Here is a 22290-nt window from a genome sequence, read left to right as displayed (position 1 = left end):
TCAAATTCCCAGCTCTGAGGGTTTTCTCCCACTTCTAAGTGTTGTAGAATATGACTCTAGGCAACAAAGTATGCATGCATAGACAAGGAGAATGCACAAGGAGTAGTATGCATATAGACAAAGTATGCACATAGACAAGGAGAATACAAGGTATGTACTGTAGTGGTGCAAGGTGCCGCATGAATTACACTCATATACCATTGTGCAGTTCCCTTTTTAAAAGCCCTGCTATATGTCACACCTTTAGGGTTGGCTCCCTTCTCTTGCAAGAGTCAGTGGTTCCAAAGGAGATGGTGACATGAGGTTTAAAAACCAGACAATCCAAGCAACACATGTACTTGTGTCATTGTTAGCAATGAAAAGCATCAATATCATGCTATCACTTTAATGAGGAGCCTTAACTGTGCAGAAGCTGTGTTTCATTAGCAGCCATGTGGCATGACACAGTTTCTTATAGTATGAGATCCTGCAGAATTGTTCTCTTCACCCTGCATCAGTTTGATCCCAACTGTGACACCATGGCCTGATACACAATCCCATCCTCTCATACCCAGTGTGACTAGCCTGCCTGATGGCTTCCTGAAATGAGTCCCAATCCCCATTCTGAGTAAATGCACCCAGAATTAATAGCTGCAATAGGCATGCTGTTCAATCCTGTCTAAGGGTATGTGGAAGCTGGAATTGTTCAATGGGGCTTACTCCCTTATATTGCAATCTCGGACGTAATCTTAATCTTTTCCTGCTATAAAATGCTTCTGTGGCCTTCAGTCTGGCTTCTATAGTGGATCAACATCTAGAGTAAAGATCATGTCAAATTAGAGGAATAAGCATTTCGGGACATGCAAAAAATCCAAATACTTTTCAAAAAACCTCATCATAACTTCTTTATTTCTTATTTCTAAAAGCAATATAAGCAATTTATTGTTCACATTGGTCTGGCTAGCAGTCTGGAAAAGGCTACTCTGCTAATGGTTTGCTTGCTTTAGAAGGATTTATTTATTTTATATTTGAAGGCATTCAGGGGTTAATAGCACAACTGGAACATTTCCACTTAAAGAAAGCCTCATTTATTTGAACAGCAATTTCTCCTGCCAGGCAGTCCCAAAACACAAAAGACATTTGACTAAAATACACACAAGAAGGACACATCTCCCTGCATTTAAACTTTAAATTTAAAGTGAAAGCCTCTTTCAAAGGATGTCAGGGCATCTTTGCAAGAAGACGACACCTGCAAACATGGATTTGGAGTCTGGAGCGTGAGAGCATTGATAGACTAAGGGAAAACATCACAAAGCAACAAATTAGTTGCCCGGTCACTCACAAAGGCATTAAAACATACACTTCTGTGCATTAGCAATTTCCACTTTTTTCCGCCTGCCCGCTGAACATTGCTTTGAAGAGAAATCTCTGTCCATATGTCACAATTATTTGGTTTAGTTTTAAACGCCAGATGATCTGGTATATTGTTGCCGAAGAACCCTGGGAGGACAGATGGTAAGCTAACACTGCTTGTTATCCTATATCTTGCTTCTTATTGACTTCATTTGCAATTGGTAACTAGGAAGACTCCCCCCGCCCCCCGCACCATCAGTGACTGTGGTGAAGTGCCTAATCATATTTCCGATGAGCGTCAAATTGGGTTATTATATGAATAGATTCTAAGTGGGAATAAAGATCATGCAGATTTTTTTGGACTTTCTTTATTGGTAAGTGTGGAATCAAGTACTTTATGCCCACACAAATGAGAGTTTCAAACAGGATTAAGTAAATTCTCTCTTTCGAAGGCGATCCCTCCCTTTTATCCTTAAACTGCAGAGAGTGAGTGAGGAAGGAAGGAATTCCATTCCCTACTCCAGTTTCCATTCTTCACTACAGATACATTTAGGACTGCCTAGCTAAAAGAGTGAGCCAGGAAATCCACAGTTCAAATTGCTAGGTATACCTCATGCACATGCCTTAGACCCCACATCTGGTTATTGAAGGAAACTTAGTTCAGGGCTGGCTTTAGGCTTTAGAGGGTCTTGGAGTAAAGTGGTCTGAGTGGGTTCCCACATTTACTAGGTGGGAGGCAAGCATGGCAGGCAATTAAAATGGCAGTGGCAAGAGAGGGAGCAAAGTGTCAGGTGGCTGGAGTATGTGGTCTTCTTGCTTTCCATTCTCTTCCTGCTTAGTTAAACCTGAGCAGGCCTGGTGTCAACATGTGACACCCACAGGAAAATTCAGAAAGCCCATTACATGGGAGAGATCCACCACAGATGTCTTGCCTCCTTGCCTGCCCCCCCCCATTCTCCTCCTGGCTTCCTTTCATGCCACGGAAGAGTTTATAGAGGGAAGTGAGAGAAAGAGGTGAAGGGGTGGTGAAAGCCTAGTGCTTTTCTTGCCCCTCACCCATCCATCCTTTCCCTGTTATGAAAGGCCTGAGCCTCTCAATCATGGAAGTGCTCACCATCATGGATACAGCATTCACCTCTTCCGACAAATGTGAGCGGGACACTACTGGGCATGGCTGATGGGCTAGGATGGGACTTTCAGCCCTGTTTTTAGACTCTGTACATGAATACAGTGTCTTTCTTAAAATGTCTGAATAGGGCTACTATGGCAAGAGAAAAAGAAGGCAAGGAAATCCTTTCGCTGTTTGTTTGGTTGGTTGGTTGTACATTTATATCCCTCTCTTCCTCCTAGGAGCCCGGGAGCAGTGAACATGGTTTATGTTTCTCCTCAAAACAACCTTGTGAGGAGCCCATTGTTTTCTACATCTCTTCTTCATCTCACTGCCATAAGAGGAGGAAGTAGGAAAGTCCAGCACTTCCCCTGGCCCCTCCCCTGTCACTCCAGGGAAATGAGGGGAAGGTGTGGAATTAAGCACTGAGCTCCTCACAGGGTTATTGAGAGGATAAACATAAACCATGTACACTGCTCTGAGCTCCTTGGAGGAAGAGTGAGAAATAAATGTAGAAATAAACAAAGAAATAAGTCCAATCCCTGCTCCTCCAACTTTGCCAAGCTGCATGCTTTAGATGGCTCTTCCACCCAGCAAGGCCAACATCTGACAGTCGGCCGGAGGGACTCAAAAATCAGAGGCATGTGTGAGGGGAGAGGCCATGGAGGGGAGGGGTAGCAGCATGTCATCCTGCTTTCTCCTTCCCTCCCCTTTCCCCACAATGTTGCCTCTTTTTCCTCCAAGCATTAGAAACATTCCCTAACGCCTCTCCATAAGGAGAACTTTTGGAATGGTTGCTGCTGTGTGGTTGTTCAGCATCCGGATTGAGAAATGTCGTGAACAGAAACTATTATAGCCAGGTCTACAACTCACTAATAGTATGGTCATTAGGCACCTATCCTAGTGGTAATTGGTCATTAAAAAAAGCCTCATTGGCCAGCCCTGCATGCAGTGTCATGCCAACAATGGGGAGCTACCCAACAGTTTCCTTGAGCCAGATTGAAAAGTGACTTTGCTTATTACGATTAAGGACATGATATAAAAGACACTGGACAGATCAGCATGGAAGTGCATAAGATTGTAATTAGGTAATGCAGGATGATATATGGACTGTCTGGAAGGAAAATGAGCAATGGTTATGGTGCATTAATGTGCTAATATTTAGTGATCAAACTGGAAACAGAGGGAGATAAAGAGAACCTGGCTAGAATTTGTAAACGTCCATATTAAAGTCTCCCTGCTTTGATCTCCTTCCAAATTTGAACGGAGGGACTGCTAGAATGCCTGTAGGATGGAAGTTGAAGAAGCTGGGAGCACTGATTGGTGCATCCTTGCAACACATGCAGCTTGAGCTTACTGAACATTAGATAGCTATTAAGAAAAATAGGGAGAACAGAATAATTTGTTCAAGAGAGGCAATAGAGGTTATGTGGCAGGAAGCAAGTAATGAAATAAGCACTTTCTTTAGCCCTATAGAGACATTATGTTGTAAAGCTGTAAAGATGTTGGTATGCAGGTACATATAGTATTCTTCCATGAGTGACTGTACCAGCATTCATGTTAAAATGAACCTGAGTATAAGGTCCCCTGAAATGCAGGATACAGACGGGAAGTGTACTGCTATAGCCTGTGGTCTTTATAACATGTGAATGACTGTACCTGTGGACAGATCTGTGCACACTACACAGATTGTACCAGCACTGGATAGGGCACTAGCACCATTGACATGCATAGTACTCAAGGACACATCTCTGAGGAATGAATGAATGAGCTGACCAATCCAGTATTTAGTCTTCCACAGATTTCATTTGTGATTTCGTCTGTTTCGGAAACAGCCAATTACATTCCTAGAGAATGTTTGGTACTCACCTGAAATGTCAGCATCTCCAGCAACCTGGAAAGAGAAGCGTGCATTGCACATGACTACATCATGTCCCACAGGACACTTCCCTGTGCCATATCAGAACGTGAAACCCTCTGTAGATGCAATAGGAAGAAAAACAACATGAAAAATATGTCTGAGATTTTATCGGCTGAAAGGAGTCATTTACACATGAGTAAGAAATCAGCATGTGCAGTCAGAACGTCTTGCGGTCTTTTTTCTGCAGCAGCTTCCAGGCCCCAAACAGTAGCTGCCATTCACTTTTAAGGGGAGTCACCTCCCACTGAGGCAGAACTCAGGCTTGCGCTGGTCAAGAAATGGCTAAAGAGTCTACAAGTTGTTAATTGTAGCTTGCTAAGGTCATAAATCTTGCTAGCCTGGCTGGAATGTGAAAAGAGGCCCCTCTTCTTGTATCTCCTGATAGCCAAGCCTGCAAACTAACATTTTCAAGGGCACAGCTGGACAAGAGTAAAGATAGCTTGCTTATCAATAGGTAGTAGAAAAGGCTCGATTGTAATAGAGGAATGTTGTCTAATTAGCAATGATTATAATATTTGTAATATGACGATTAAGTGATGCTAACCAATGAAGATTGTATTTACTGAATGTAATTGAGATGGATATAAAGCTGGAAACACGATGTAATCGTTTATCTCAGGTTGGGAGCGATTCCACTGAGATCAATTGCCAGGCAATAAAATCTGTTTTCTCTCAATTTGCTGGTGTCAATTCTCGCACTCCGAACCCGGGCTAAGGAATTCTGCTACACCACAGCTGCCACTACTCAGCACCCCCTCCTTCTGCCCCATCTAGGTAAACTTGAGGGGATGCGGTGGCAGAGAATGTGCTGTAGGTGGGGCAGAAGTCTGGACAGGGAAAGGTATGTTGGTTATAGGGTTCCAGCTGAAGGGGTTCAGGCAGAGGCATGGGGCTGCCACTAGAGGACTGGCAAGGTGCAAATGCTTAATATTTATGTAGAATGAAGGGAGGGGAGAGGGGGAATATGAGGTGGTGGGTTCTGGGAGCTGAAGCAAAGTAGGCTAAAAATAGTAAATGGGTTCTTAAAAATATTTCAATACTATATTTTTCTTTTTAAAATAACGTGGTTAAAATTAAATCTGGAGTCAAACATGTGAAATCTGTAGGAGAAGAATGGCAGTTCAGTCCCCAAATCGCAGAGCAAAACCAGTTTGGTGAGAAAGCAGCAAAGCAAGAGGCTGTCATTTAGTACTGAAGAACTGCAAGGATTTATTTAAAGAAAAGATTACAAACAAATGTGAAAAAGCCTGCAGCTTAATTTCAGCTGTAGCTCATGGCTGAAGAAAGAAGAGACCAAAACAAACAGCCATCTCTGGAGAGGCAAAATGGAGACACTGGAAGAACAAAGAGGGGAGGAGTCCAGCACTTTTATCCAAGACTCTAAAAACAAAACAAAACCCAGTGGTCACTATGAGGCATTGCAGCTAAGACTTTATGCTGCCAGGGTCCTACCTCCAACAAAACCTACAGTTATAATTTTTTAAACTGAATCAAAATTGGTGGCTAGCATCCAGAGCAATGGAGTGTGGACTCACCAAGAAGATTGTCTATGCTGTGGAGAGAGATTTCTTAGCTGTACAGCAATGTGAATGCCAGCGCTTTGCTCTGCCTTTGGAAATGCCCTGTGCCACCCAGAGACATGTGTCTGAGGGTTGCACAACCCTCAGGGATATGCTTTGGGGTGACACAGGGCACTTCTGGAGGCAGAGCCAAGCATTGAAATTCACTCCCCATTTAGGAAGTGCTGTGGAGAGTGGAAACACATTGCTGACCCTCAGGGACGTGTTTCTGTTGTTAGTTCCAGAGTTTCTGCTTCCAGAGCTCGGGCTGTGAGAACAAGAGGACTATGCAAGGGCTTTTTCGCACTTCATTTGTCAAGACTCAGTCAATCTTTTTAAAAAAAAAAATCAAACAATGCATTTATTTCTAATTTCTATGCTTGAACATTCCAAATTCACCTAATTCAGAGTCTTCCTATTAATATTCATTATGGCCATATTTTTTGAAGGAGAAGAATGTTACTTATCTGGAGCAAGGTCCACTATGTGGAAAGCCCATGCCCTTTTCAGGATCATTCCCAGTGCTGAGCATTCAAATGTATTGCGTCACTTCCTCAGGGCTCTTTTCCCTCATAGAGCTCTGGGCAAACAAACAAATTCCTGCAGATTCCAAACTTCAGTCCAGCCATCCGATACTGACACCGCTTCATATGGGCAGCCCAAGCGCAGCCACGTTTAATAGCAATAGAAAAACAGATGTTTTGTGGTAGGGCGGCGGTGGGGGGGGGATAGTAAAACAGGATGCTGGATTTATTTAACAGTAAATGCTTGTGTTTCCTTTACAATACTTCTTGAAAAAGCATTACATATTTTTCCATTGATATCTTTGAGATAATCAAAATGAGTTTTGTCCTGACTGAAATACACCATAAAAGGAAGAACTGGAGCCTGGAAAAGGAAGGCTGAATCCTTTGGTCTCCCCTGAAGCAAACAGAGAGCCAAAGCTTGAGCTCAATGGAGAAAACTACTGAAGGCATGGTGTTTTTGAGCATTGTACCTACTCATCCTTTCCCTTATACCAGGCATTACTGGTAACCACCCAAATATTTGGGGTTTAAAAGGGCCTTTTCCTAGCAACCCATATAATTGGCTGTTTCTGGGCCCTGTTGTTGTTTTGTAGGGCTAGGCTGCCTTCTTAACAGTGCCTCTCCTTGTATCCATGGAAGTTGAAGGCAAAGCGATTGAAAAGGGGTTCCAAGAATGGTTGTTATGTATATTTTTAATGCTTGTCACAGCTTTAGTCAGGGTCACAGTGGAAGCAGACAATCTGGCAAGTGGGAGCTGGATTGAGAGAGACGGTGACAGAGGGATCTGCCGGTCATTTCAAGGCTGCTGCAGCTGCTGCTGGAAGTGGCACTCATCTCTCAAAGCAGGTGGCGAAGGCAGGAGAGGAATTTTCTTCTGTTTCGATTTGCTGCTGTCACTTCAAAATTCCAGTGCAAAGTCTGTGTCAGCCAATAAGAAAGGGAAGAGTTACATTTTCACCAAGTTCTCTGCCTGAACCAGTTATCTTTTACCAATACCATATTGTCCTTTCTACAAATTTCCACTACTCCTGGCTTGACTGTGTGCATAGTTATGTCAGCTTTGGTCTTCAGCAGATCCAACCACATGTGACATGCAATTATCTTTACCATGATTTGGAGAGATCCCTGCATGAGCAAAGCAGCTATTCATATGCCACAAGTTCTCTTGCCCATAGGTTCAAAATCAAGACAGGCGCAATGGTTGGAGGTTTAGTACAGCCCATAATATAATACATTTGAATATATAATAAAATAGCGATCTTTACTAGGCATTCCAACTACTTTTCCTTTCTGCAACCTAGCTCTAAATGCCTTAGGACCAGTATTATATCTGAAGGACCACCAGCTCCCATATGGAATGGATGGGAGTGATGCCTCAACACAAAACACATCTGCACCATCTTTTATAAACATGGAGAATATGACAAATATTTAAATACCACTTTTCAAGAAAAATTCCCAAAGTGGTTTACATACAAACAAACAAACAAACAAATAAAGGCTCCCTGTCCCCAAAGGGCTCAGAATCTAAAAAATAAGCAGAAGACAGACACCAGCAACAGCCACTGGATCTTTTACACGACAATCCTGTTACTTCTCATGATCTGAACACTTTGCCTCTGTTAATGCAGCTCCCCACCCCACAACTCCACTATATTACCGGCCCATGTTTAACTTGAGGGCCAATAAGACACCTAGAACTTTTTCACATGTGTTGCCACAAACCATAGCAAGGTCTTCTCCATCCTAGACTTGTGCATTTGAGTTTGCTTTCTCAAATACAAGATTTACGTTTATTTTTCTTGAATGTCATATTGTGGCTTTTGGCCCAATAGTTCTAGAGAGCAGCAGCCGAAGAGAGCTAAACATGGGAAACAGTGGCCTTGATCCAGTTGTAGACTGCTTAAAGATACATACAATATCCTTCATCCAGGTGCAGATGGCTGGTCATGCATAACCAGTGATGCAGATGTGCATCCCTGTTCTCATCAAAAGACGCATCCAAGCAGGCTCAGATGAACATTGTACTGTGGTTGAGGAATGCGCATCCAAATGCACATCCACACCTGCATCATTAACAGATGTGTGAAATGCTGCTTGTGTGCACAAATGAGTATAGAATGGTTTAAGCCTTAAAGATGATAAGGGTTATGTTAGGGGTTATGGGATTTTTCAGAAATATTATGCAGAAGTAAATTCCACTAAATTCAGTGGGAATGACTATTAGGATAGGGGTAACCCAGGAATCTCTGGTCTGGGGCAGCAGGAGCCCTCCTGACCCAGCTGTGCTGAATCTGGGTAGCCCAAATTTTCTGCCCAGGTTATAAGTGAGGTAACCTCCTCAGGTTACCAAGAACAGGCAACCAAGTCTGTCTTACCTTCTTCTTTGGTCATCTGTGCAGCCACTCCATTTAACACTGATCTTGAGCTGCAGACAGCCATTTTAACCATAGAGCTGGGTGGAAAGAGGGCCCAGGCAGAGCGAAGGTGCTACAATAGTTCTGGCTGCATCTCTGCTGCTCCCACACTGGTATTGCTAGAGACCCCAGCTCCCGATTGCAGCTAATGTCGCAGTGGTATTTGTGTGGGGGTGTTCACAGCGGAGTCAAGAGCAGGCTCTGGCCAGCTGGAAGTAGAAAGGTTGGATCCTGCCTTCCCTCCTACCCACCCCCATTTGATCATGTGAAAGAGCCCATAGTATAGCAAACTGATTTGGGGAGAGAAGTAGCGACCACTCCAGAATTAGCTAAGCACTTAAGACTAAGAGTCTGCACATGAGTGGTTCTACAGAAATAAAATTGCTACCAGTAAATTGCTAGGAACAAATAATGTTTCTGCTAATAATTGGTTATCAGGTGGAGTCTGTTTTGCATTTCCCTACATTTTCACAGAGCCTAGATGGAGATTATGAGAGACATGTCAACTGTTTATGGTTAAGGGTTGTTTCTGTATTTAAGTAATGCATTCTATAAAATTCATGGGATTTGTTAGTGTGTGCCGGGAGGGGGGGGATGACAGACACCATTAATTTGTAAGCATTAGCAAAATAAGATGCAGTTGCAGAAAGTGGAATTGGATCATCTGTGTATTTTATGCCAGCACGTCTAAAGAATATTAAAGGAGGCACAATGCACACAACGACACCACTTTGACAGCAATAGAGGAGCTGTTGGAGGCAGGAGTAATAATAGCCAACTTCACTTTTCATTGTCAGTTTAGTGTTCCACCTTTCCTAGGCACCATTCATTAGACAAGAAAGGCTGCAAGCCTCAGCCTGAAAGCTTAATGGACTTAAACCTTTTGTAATATTAATATGTTCTACAATCACAGCTCCATTAGGAAAGCACAGAAGACAGCCTTTGCTGTAAACCAGAGAAATCAGATTTTTAATCACCAACTCCCTTTTTTCCTTCTTCCATTGGAGCTTTCAAACCTACTGCCTGGCAAGCATCTAAGGCACTCAGCTAAGCATAATGTATGGGTTGCCTCGGCAGCCAGGCTAACACCTGCAGGAGCCCATCATGAATGATTATGATTTTTTTATTATTATTTGCATTTCTAAGGATGCTGTGCGTAGGAACATTAATCACTCTACAATGCGGGGAGGGACCCAAGCTCAGTGCTCATTTCCAATACACGCACACCATTTACTTATATCAGGGTTGGTGGTGAGACATTCTTCCTGGAACGTATTACTGGAGCTTTTGTGAGGCTTGGCTATTACAGACGCATACTCACTTAGCATCTAACTCTACTAATCTTCATTATTTGAGCTCAGCTTAGAAAATGCAAGCATGCCATTTCCTCAGACCATTGAATGGTTCCCTGATACTGGTAAGATCTTATGAACTGTGAAGGCTTCGCTTTGTACAGACATTCACCACAGTCTATATACCAAAGCATTTGAGGATGTAATAGAAGTATGTAGATATGAACATTAGAACTTCCTTTGCCTCATAGTATACACTCCAGAAAGACCTAAAGACTTTCCCGATGAACCACATGTATCGTATAGGGATGTGCAAACAGGTTCAGCAATTGGGGTCAAACTGAACCACCCCCTGTTCAATCTGACACACACATACACACACACACACACACACACACACACACCGGCCTGTTCGGCGGGGGGTGGGTGTCAAAAGGGGTTGTTTTTTTAAAAACTTTTTTTTAACTTACCCCATCCAGTGGTGTTCTCCGAAGTGGAGAGGTTTGATCTCCCCCTGCCAGCCTCCCTTTGGCCCCAAACCAGCCTTTCTGGTGTTCCTTCGGCCTGTTTAGGCCTTTCCCCCAGGTGTGGTGGCCATTTTAGAGGCCGCTGCGCCTGCACAATGGGCCTCTGCATGGCCTGGGTCACTTGACTAGTTGTTTCTTTGGCCTGTGTGAAGCTTTGGTCAAAGCAGAAGTTCTGCACAGTCCAGCTGGCACCGTGTGGAGGTGACTGTTCCCACGGTGCAGCCCAGGGTGCTCCTTTAAGGGAAACAGGGCCCGCTTGAGCCCCTGTGCATGCCATCTTGGAAGGCATGCACAGAGTGCTGGGAAGTGTAGCTCTTCCTAGTGATTTCCTCCCAGAGCTCTTAAGGGAGGGTTCTATCTCTCTTAATGGGCCCTCCCAGCACTGAGAAAAGCACAGTACTGTGCGAAGCTCAGCACAGTGGGAAATGATTCTTGCACTGAAGATTTTTTGTCAAAGTGGCCCCTGCTTGGAAATGAGTGAAGATCAATGTCCTAGGAGCTGATTCATCAGTGTTGGCCATCGTCTTTCCCCTTCACCCACACAACATAGCTCTGGTATGCAAGGGGCCTTTACAAGATTAGCAATGGACAAACTCCCTCTGACTCCATTCAGAACTGAGCTCAGCAGATTGATTGATTTCCCCCTCAAAAAACTCCTTCCCCCACCTCAAAGCCCAGTTCCTATATTTGAACTCCATCATGCTCTTGATGACATCATTAGGAATGTGGCAGGGTCTAAAACTTCTCCATCCAATCCTTATAAGCCTCTGAACTCTGCTCCACAACCTCATTCCCTTCCCACTTACCTGGAATGGGAGGAATGTCTCACTGGAGATGTCCCAGTCCTCCATTCCTTACCCTGGATACAGCAAAATCAGTGTCTCGGGTGCAAGGGACACAGATTGCATTTTACCAGAGTGCTGGAGTCCTTTCTTTCGACATCATTTCCCATTTCTTTTCTTTAAAAAAGGTTTTTTTCCAGGCACCATTTGACAGGATCCGAATACAGGCCAAAACTAGCTCTCTCCACAAGTTTTTGTCATGCTCCCTTTACCCAAATGTCTGCTAAGAACTGCTTTCTATCGTGTTGGCATAGGGACATTTGGCTAAGAACTGAATTCTTGCTGAATAGAATGGTGAAGGTGATTGCTAACTTTATTCACTTTGGACTACATCTGTTTTAATAAATAAATGTATGTTGTCTCCCTGTAAGCTGCTTCTGTAAATATTCTTTCACCTTAGGGGCACACTTTTGCTCCTGTGTTCTGTAAATTGGACACTAAATATACAGTTCTGAGTTCAGATAAGACGTTAGCTTTCCGTTCTTTGTAATGCACCAAGTATGATTACATCCACAGATGTGGGGAAATAACTCTTAATATGGTAGGGTTGTAATCTGGCAAGTGTGGAGAAACAGGGGAGAGAGGAAAGATTGCTTTGGAAGTAAAAGGGTGTTCCAGAAACCTTTTTATTGAATGGCTGCATCCTATTACAGCTCCCTATAGCATATTTTTTCCTTCTATGTAATGCATGTCCGCATATGCATTTATATTTCTGTGCAGGAAAGCATTACTCTACACATTAAATTATGTGATGCCAGCTAGTAAAAAAATTTATCTGAAAAATATACTTCAGAGCCTTTTCAGTCCTGTAGGTATTACATTCCCTGCCCATTAGGGATCACATAAAAAGCTTTTTGTCAAGGTCCTGCTCCTAGAAGAGCAGCTAGATCAAGCATAGGGATTTCCAAAAGTACTAAACAACCTTGATATATTCCCATTCCCAATGAAATTAAAGTTAGAAATCCCTTGAGTCTCATTTTTAGGCCAGTTGAAGCTAGGATGATACTCCATCCCTTTGCACCACAGAAGCAGGTGAAAGCAGCAGCATGGCTACAGGCATAGAAGAAAATTAAAAGGAACAAAAGAATGGTAGAATTCCTTTGCTGGATCAGACCTCTGGATCAGAACAGAGTCCATGGTAGAGAGACGGTCTTGTGGTAGTGAACATGATCCATCAGGGCTGTTCTTATATGCTAAGCAAGGTTTCCCTTGGTTTGGATTTGGATGGGTGACTACATGTGAGCACTGTTTGCTGTAAAATTTCCTTAGGGGATGGGGCCACAGTTCAGTGGTAAAACATCTGCTTGCATGCAGAAGGTCCCATGTCCAAGTAGGGTTGGGAAAGACTCCTGCCTCAAACCTTAGAGAGCTGCTGTGAGTCAGTATAGAAGACATTGAGCTAGATGAACCAATGGTCTGATTTGGTATAAGTTCTTTCTAGCCAATGATGGCCAGCCAGTTGCCTCTGGATAGCTCACAAGCAAGGAAAGAAGGCCTTAGGCCACCCACTGTTATTTGTTCCCAGAATCTGAGGTAAGAACATAAGAACAGCCCTGCTGGATCAGGCCCAAGGCCCATCTAGTCCAGTATCCTGTTTCCCACAGTGGCCCACCAGATGCTTCTGAGAAGCCTACAGGCAAGGTTTTTCCCCCAAAAGCTACTGGAAATACAGGTAAGAGGTGAAGGCATGCCTCTCTCCTGCTGTTGCTCCTCTGCAACTGCCTTGGAACTGGGAGGTTTTCTTCATATTCCATGGCTCAAATGCCATGACTCAAATGCCATGGCAGGATCAATAGTCCTGTCTTCCAGGGAGTTATTCACACATGGCTTTATGAGTTATTCACACATGGGGTATCTGAGGGGCAATTTTACTTCACAGTAGATTTGAGGAAGTTTAATTGGGGGGACAGTTCACATAGTCATCCGCTCCTCCCCGCACTCCTTGTGATTTTTCTCCTATGAGCGTTCCCACTGCTTGCTCCGGTTTTTCCCTCCAACCAATCACACCCCAGGAGGAGGCGTGAAATGCCTCTCTTCAGTATTACTTTTTTTTTTAGTTTGACAGCCTGTCAGATTTCCACAGAATTGACAAGTCAACAAAACAGAACACTTAACCCCAACCTGCTGAATCTGACCTGAATCTTTGCTTGTCTTTATACTGAGCTTGCCTTTGTTAAATCATTGCTATCTCTCTGTGATGAAGAAAAATCAGCTGAGACAAAAAGGGCTCAGGTGACATCTAACCTGCAGTCCCCATTGTTAAGCTTCCAAACATCTGCATATGTAAGCTGTGTTCCTGTGGTGACCAAACTTGAAAGCATAGGAAGACCCACATTTTGCACATGCTTGCATTTAACTCAGGGATTTCTCCCTCCCTCTCCCTCCCCTTCTGGACCCCCTTCACAGAATTGCATCAATCTGCCACAACCCCTATCCCCCACCCCCAGTGTTTGCAATTGCAAATCACTCAAAGAACAGAACAGACTGAGCTGTCAAACTCTCCTTTGCTGACACTTGGTGTTACGGAAGTCCACCCAGGAAACATTTTTTAAAACCCCTGAAAGTGCGAGTAAGTTGAATTATCAACAATGGTCCTTCCGCACATCAAAGAAAAACATCAGAGCATAGCTGAAGCCTTGGGGTTCCCCCCCCCCAAAAGCTACTGGAAATACAGGATTTTTTAAAGCCGGACATACTTCAGGCTAAGCCAGAATGAGCAGCCTCAATTTGGGGGGAAACAGAGTCATGTCTCTACTGGTCCCTGATAGCACGCAGGGACTGCGGGGGAAATACAGCTAATATGTGGACTGGCACACTCCATGCCGGAAGAGATTCGGAGTAGAAGCCATGTGTGTAAAGCCTCCAGGGATTTCTTTCGTCCTTTAAAAAGGCTATCTGAACAAGTAGAATGAAAGGGAAAAGAGCTAGCCATCTCAATCAGTTTTAAACAATTTTATTTTAAATATAAGCCATATTTTTTTTCCAGAGTAATTAATCTGCACTATCACAAACATGGAAATGCAGGATGGCCTGTAATGACTGCAGGGAATATTTTGAAGGGGGCATTTCAAAGCAGGTTTCAAGAGCAACTCAAAAAGGCTTTATAATGTGGTGTAACGCCTCAGTGTTGGCAGTTTTTCACCCTAGATGATCTAATCTCTTTCCAGGGTAGAGTTTTCTCCCATTAGCTCACTTGTCATATACTGTAAATATGACAAATACTGATACATTCAAAATACTGCAAACCTCCAAAGGCCTCACATCATTCTTTGTAATAGGTTCCTCACACACTTGTCGGCAAGATTATTATTCAAGATCTTAACTTGTGTAGCTACCAGTGCGGTCTATAGGTCCCTATTTCACAGGGCTGGGAAAGAATCATCCATGCTGGCCCAAATACATTATTTAGTAAAATAATGTAATTTGCACTTAAGTCCCGTTGAAATTAATTGCAACTAAACTTGTCTAATTTATTTCAGTGGAAATTCATCCTAATGACTTTCCTGCAGGTTGGAACCTATACATTTTACAAAGGAGGTTAGATTTGCTGACACACAGTTGTACAAAGATGCCAGGTCAGTCCCAAAGAAAGCTGGAGAGATCCAAAATGGTCCAGAGGATAGTTTTTATTGAACAAACTATGTAAATGGAGCAGCAAGGTTTGGGGGGCTCCCACTGAACTTTCCTCCAGTCAGTTGGGGAAAATATTGGCATCACCTGGTCCTTTCTGGATTCTGTTAGAGAAAATCCCTTTAATCCTTGTTCCTAAATTAGGGATGTGCATAAAACCGGTTCTCCCGGTTCGGTTCGGGTCCGAACCGGGTCCGGACCGGACCGGGGTGGTTCGGTTTTGGTTTTGCCAGACCACCCCCCCGGTCCGGTTCGGTTTCGAACCGGTTCGGATCCGAACCGAACCGGTTCGGATCACAAAAAGTGGCTGGTTTTGAAGGGGACATTGTGTTCTACCTGCCACCCAAATTTCAAGTCGATTGGACCTTCCTCTGATTTTTTACAAATTTTTTTCAAAAAATAAATTTTTGCCCATAACTCACAATGTGGAGCCCTTAGGGGCAAAAAAGCTGGGGTGGGTGGTAGCCACCCATGGGTGTCCTCCACCCCAAAAATCCCAAGGCAATTGGTGGCTCCTAGTATTATTGGTGAATTTCTGAAGAAAAATTTTTTTTCCATTGGCTAGAATGGGGGTTCGGGTCTGCCCCAGACCCACCTCTGTGGGGTGGCAGCACCCCCAAAGTGGGTCCGGGGCCATGGCAAAAATGCCCTCAGTCCCTCCCAGCAATCCCCGTAGAGATAGGAGTGATGGTTCTGTTGTTTTTCTGAGGTATTCTGAGTGTAGATTCTATGATAGCTTATGAGATTTCCAATGAGACACCATGAATCCACTCTCATTTGCTATCACAGAATCCACACTCACTCAGAACACCTCAGAAAAACAACAGAACCATCACTCCTATCTCTACGGGGATTGCTGGGAGGGACTGAGGGCATTTTTGCCATGGCCCCGGACCCACTTTGGGGGTGCTGCCACCCCACAGAGGCGGGTCTGGGGCAGCCCCGAACCCCCATTCTAGCCAATGGAAAAAAATTTTTTCTTCAGAAATTCACCAATAATACTAGGAGCAACCCAACAATTGCCACCCCATCTTTTTGGCGCCTCTCTCTGGGCGCCCTAACACGTAACACCTAGTCAGTCCATCTTAATGCCTACCTACTACCACCACTCCTATCCAAGCAAGTAAGAGGAGGACACTCAGAGAGACAACACCCACTCTCTGATCTAACAAAAAGGCCACAGCTGTGCTGCCTGCCAGCACAGCAGCAGCAGCGGAGCAGCACACTAAGCACAAGAGCAGCACACACAGAGAAGAAGCAGGAGGCGGAGCAGCAGAGCAGCAGACCTGCTGCTCCGCATGATGGGTGACGTGATGCCCAAAGAAACCACCGCCTCACTCAGTGCCTGCCACTGACTAGGCCCGACAGACAGAAGCCAGCCAACCTGCTCTGCTCTGCTCTGATGCTCCCCATGGATGATGCACACACACCCTACATCTGCATCCCAATGACCAGACCAGACCAGACCAAGTGCGCAGAGTCAGCACAGGCCAGCAGCCACCAGCCCAGCAACAACAACAGCTACTACTGCTACCACCACAGCCAGTGTTGCCGCTACAATAACATTCCCAGTCCAGTCACGCGCGCCACAGCCTGAGCCTAGCACACAGCCAACAGCTGCTGCCAGCCAGTGCCTGGCAAGCCCAGCCAACATGAGGAGGAGAGAGCTAACAAGTAGACGGCGCACGCACATCACCAACCCATCACGACGGCGCAACTGCAAGGGGAGAGGGCACAATTACAGGCAGGAGGAGGAGGAGGAGGAGGAGGAGGCGGGCGAGGCAATCCTAGCACAGATTTGAAAGTTTAAAATCCACCAGGACATCTTCTAGAATCTAGACTTCTGTTTTTTCTACCACCAGCTGTAGTGTCTAGTTAGTCAGTGTGCTGTGCAGCTGAGCTGAGCTGAGCTGAGCTGCATGTGAGGAAGGGTGACTGTAGCTAGTTCTTTAGTTTCAGCAGACTGAGCATTGAGCATGGGCAGTGGCCTTGGGAAGCAACACAATTACACGACACTCACCTGCTGCTGCTGGTTCTAGAAGTTGCCTCTTCTCGTCTTCACCTCTTCGTGTGTGTGTGTGTGTGTGTGTGCAGTGAGTGCATGCCTTTTGCCTTGCTGGAAAGAAATGCTTCTCTGGTCCACCACCACATATCTGCTCAAGGACACAGAGGCCCAAGGCAGAGGTGGTGGCACCAGTGTGAGTGCATGTGTGCTGGTGGTGTTTGCCACCACAGGTGTTTTGTGTGTGTATGTGTGCGCTGCTAGCTAGGAGGGGGGAGGGAGGCAGGGAGGGAGGCTGGGAGGCAGGGGGGAGGAAAGGGGAGGGGGAGAGGGATGTAGAGGGGATTGAAGGGGGGAGGGTCCGGCTCAGAGTTGGTCAGCCACATATTTGTGCACACACGTGCTCACGTGTGTGCTTCGGTGGGAGAGACCAGACTCTCATCATCTGCCAGACCGGGGTTGGGGGCAGTTGAGGCGGTGGTGGGCTGGAAGGGAGGGAGGATGGAAGGTGGTGAAGAGGAAGGGGAGAGGATGAGAGGGGAAGGATGGAGGGAGTTGGAGGGGGGAGGAAAAAAACATGTAGACAGACACACACCACACTACACACAGAAAGCATCCACACACAGAGACAGTGCTAGGCATCCATTCACACAGACAGACAGACAGACAGACACACAACAGGAAGAGACAGACTGAGCCTGCACCACACACACACACACACACAGACCCAATTCCCCCCCTGCACAGTTATCAATCAATATGTTGTGTTGGCAGCCAGTTCATTGCTATTCTGATGGTTTTGGGTTTTTTGCCATCAGCCAACATCAACAGTGACCACAATCAAGATGAACATAAGATGATAATAATTCATTCGTTTCATTTCAAAAAATCACCCAATCATTTTCTCCATGTAAACCAAGCCCCCCACACATGATTTCTGGTGACATTTTCAATAAAATCAATTCATTTGGCATTCATCATTTTGTTCTCCCTTTGTCACCTTTTTTTCTTTCTTTTGCATAATTTTGAGGCTTGATTTTGACATGGGGTTTTTAAAGAAAAAATTATTTACATGTTTATTTACATACAGTATTTACATATCTACACTGCATTTTTGAACGTATACCCGCCGCTGCCGCTAAGTCTAGTACTCCGTGGGCTGTGCTACTTTGGGGGGGTGTGCCGTGCCCACGCCAGGTCCCCAAATGCTGACAGGTGGATAGATAAAGGGCCTGTGCTGGTCAGCATTGGGTTTCTTTTTAGGTGGGCGTGGGCATTGTAAACATCTGGCCAGTCGCAGCACTACAACTACTACTACAACTGCATCTCTGTGTGGGCACACTACACGCTGCGACTGGCTGGCACGGCTCAGCATCTGTCACGTCAGCTCAGCTAGAGGTGGAAGGGGGGAGGGTAGGGATAAGCAGAGGTCGAGCCAGGCAGGTGACCAACCATGGGGCAACCCACGGTAATCACTCGCCCGTCTCAAACTGCAGCTTGGGGTAGCCCAACAAGGGGAGGTTCACCTTAAGGAAGACCAGCTGCTCCACCAGACCAGGGTCCAAGCGGGAGCGAGAGGGTGTCACCACGTCCCCGGCACGTGAAAACACCCGCTCGCTCTGGACACTGGTTGGGGGGCAGGAGAGGAGGCGCACAGCCACCACCGCCAGGTCCGGCCAGACTTGGCGGCGGCTCGCCCAGAACTGTGCGCAGTCCACGCCGTCTCCCTCCACAGGCTCCTCCAAGTACTGCGCAACGCATTGCTCAGCACTGGAGGGGGGCCTGGCAGGTCGAGCCTCCCGCATACCAGGCATGGCGCCATAGCAGAACCGCTGAAACCACTGGGCGGATCTCGAGTCGGTAGCAAATGGCTGCTGCGATGGCGCCGCCTGGGATGCCGCGCTGCTGGACTGGGAAGAGGGAGGGGAAGGGGAAGCTGACGCCGGCTGGCCGCCCATGCTGCTGCTGGGTGCGGGTTGGGCCGCGAGGGCTGCCCCCGCACCACTACCAACACCCTGGTCTCTGCGGGCCCTAGCGGCCTCCTCCTCCCTAACCTTCTCGACCAGGATGCCCTTCCACCTGGGCAAGTCGTCGGCACTCACGGCATTGCCCTTGAGGGCTGGGTGACAGAGACAAGCGAGGACATACTCCTCCCTGTCTCCCAGCACATCAACGAGCCGCTTGTCAACCCCAGACCTCAGCCTCCCAGCCAGAGCACGACCCTCTGGCGTGGTCAGAGAGATATGGAGTCCACCCATCAGCTTCTCGAGACCAACAGCTGTGGGCAGCGCCTGGCTCAAGGGAGTGGTGTCGCCACACAAGCCCTTCGTGGCAAGCTGGAAGGGCTCGAGTGCCGACACCGCCTCGGACATCTGCTTCCACTCTGCGTTCGAGAAGTCGCAGACATCCAAGGACTCGTCCCTCGCCAGGGCGACAAGGGCTCTCTCCTGCTCCAACAGGCGCTGGAACAGGAGGAAGGTGGAGTTCCACCGCGTCTCCACATCCGTAGGGATGAGATGGCGAGGAAGGCCAAGGTCATCCTGCTTCTGGCGAAGCAGTCTCCTGGACTTCTCGCTGCGGTGGAAGTGGGCGGCCAGCTTGCGGGACTTATCCACAAGCGTGGCCGTGGCAGCAACAGCACCTGCGATGGGGCGGGCCCCCTTCTCCTGGGACGCCCTCAGCTCCTTAAGGCCAAGGGCGTCCCTGACGGTCAGATGGAGCGTGTGTGCCATACACCGTATGTTCACACAGTCCATGACTGTCTCGACAGCGGCGGTAACGTTGGCTCCATTGTCGGTGACAATGAAGCCGCGGGAGAGGTGTGGACACCCGCCAATCCACTCCTCTATCTGGCGGTCGAGTACGGCCGCCACCTCCTCCGCGGTGTGCCTCGTGTCCATCGTCTCCACGTGCAGGACGGCCCACCTGTGCCGTAGTGCATCGGGAGCCGCGCCGGACCCGGAAGCATCGCCCGCGGAGGTCCCCTCACTCTCCGGTCCCCACCAGTGGGCAGTGAGGGCCAGGAAAGAAGCGTGCATCCCACTGACACTGGTCCAGAGGTCAGTCGTGAAATGCACGCTTGTCCCGGCCGGAGCTGCACGCAGCTCGGCCGACACGAGCTCCCTGCACCGGCGGTACAGGGAGGGGACCACGTTCCGGCTGAACGTCGTCCTTGAGGGGATGACGTATTCGGGAGCCAGGTATTGGAGAATACGGCGGAAGCCGTTGTTCTCGACCACCTGAAACGGCTGGTCATCGGTGGAAATCATCTCCCCTATGAGGCGGGTGAGGTGATGATGGTCCACGCGAACAATACGCTGGCTGCCCGAGGACTGCGTCCACCGCTGGACGGGCAGTGTAGCCTGCCTGCTGGCTGGCACACTGCCGCTGCCCGCCCTAGTGGCAGATGCACAAGGCGCACTAGCGCTGCCAGCCTGTCCCCTGAGACCTGGGTGGTGACGCTCTAGGTGTCTCCACATAGGCGTCGTACCCAGGTGCGCAGGGTCCCTTCCACGGCTGACAAGCATCCTGCAGTGGACACAGCGGGCGTGGAATGGGTCATCTTGAGGAACCTCAAAATGCACCCATGCACCACTGCCCTTGGCCTCCTGCGCCCTGGGCGCCGTCCTAGGCCGTTTCTCGCAGGGTGGCTGCAGTCCTAGGGGGGGGGCGGCCGCCGCTGCCTGCCCACTGCTGCCACCCAACCCGCCCCTTCCGCCCTCCACAGCGGAGGAAGGGCCCGGCTGAACTGGCATCGGAGAGGCAGGCCTCTCCTCCACCACCTCGCCAGACCGCTCCCCACCAGAGTGTCGGGCTTCACGAGGGGGGGCCCCACTGAGCGGCGAAAGGATAGGGGGAAGGGGCCCCAGAGGGAGGGAGAACCTGGCTGCATCGCTGCCAGCCGCACGGTCCTCACCGCCCTCTACCTGCTCTTCCAACTCCACAGTCTCCTCCACCTCAACAACTGGCGGTAGCTCAGCAGCACCTGGTGCCGCCGGCGAGGAGGGACCCGCCACAGCCCTAACAGTGCCTCTGCCTCTGCCGCGATTGGCGGCAGCAGGCGTGGGGAACTGAATCCTGCGCACCAAAGATGGGGCCGGAGCAAAGAATTCTCCAATGGGGAGAACTGGGGTGTCCTCAGGCTCCCCGCGTCCTCTCCCTCCCCGTGCCGCAGGCGCACCCCGCACCTGGCCTCTCCCACCTCTGCCTGCCAGCCTTGAGCGAGCCCTGCCCGCCACACGGCGCTCAGACATGCTGCTAGGTCAGAAGGAGGGAGACTTTAGGAGGAAGGCCAGACAGGGTCAAAAAAATAATTTGGAGGGGCTTAGGGGCCAAAAAAAAGGCAGCTGATTTGGAGGCGGCGGGGGGGAAGTTTGTTTTGAAAAAAGGAAGCCAATGGGGGGGAAAGGAAGACTTTTTGATATGGGGGGGGAAGCCAATCGAAGTGAGGGGGAGGGTGTCCTTTTTGAATTTGGGAGTCAACCACCAAGCCAATTGGGGAGATGGGTCTGGGAGGGGTTTTTTTTAGAAAAATAGGGGGTTAAAGGGTGGAACCCCGGTGTGGGAGGGTGGCACGGGCAGTTGGGTGGAGTAGTTGTGGTGTGGGTGGCAAGTTTTTAGCTTTTTTGGGGGGGGGAGTGGATGGGGGGAGGGCACAGCACCTACCGGGGGTGGGGGAGGGATGCAGTCAACGCTTGGGAACCTGCAGATCAAAGGAGGAAACCCTTATTTAGTGAACTGGAACACAAAGTGTGGGTTCTGGGGGGTGGTTCAAACTCAATGCAGCCTATTTAGTGACTCTAAATTGCACACAACCAAAACCAGAACCCAGTCACACCAACACAGAGGTTGAACCCACCCACTCTGTGACTCTGCCTGCCCAATGCCATGGCAAGCAAGCAGCAGCAAACACTTGATGGCAGCCTCATGGATTGAACATCATGATCATCATCATGCGTGTGTATTGGCCCAGCATGTAGTGGCAGCATCAGAGCCCAGCCAGGACCCCACTCAGACTGCCCCAGAGGCAAGGAAGCACTCTGGCATGGCATGGGCCCAGCATGTAGTGGCAGCATCAGAGCCCAGCCAGGACCCCACTCAGACTGCCCCAGAGGCAAGGAAGCACTCTGGCAT

This window comes from Hemicordylus capensis, chromosome 1 (assembly GCF_027244095.1).
Source record: "Hemicordylus capensis ecotype Gifberg chromosome 1, rHemCap1.1.pri, whole genome shotgun sequence".
Lineage (NCBI taxonomy): Eukaryota > Metazoa > Chordata > Lepidosauria > Squamata > Cordylidae > Hemicordylus > Hemicordylus capensis.
Note: the sequence above shows the minus strand (reverse complement) of the source record.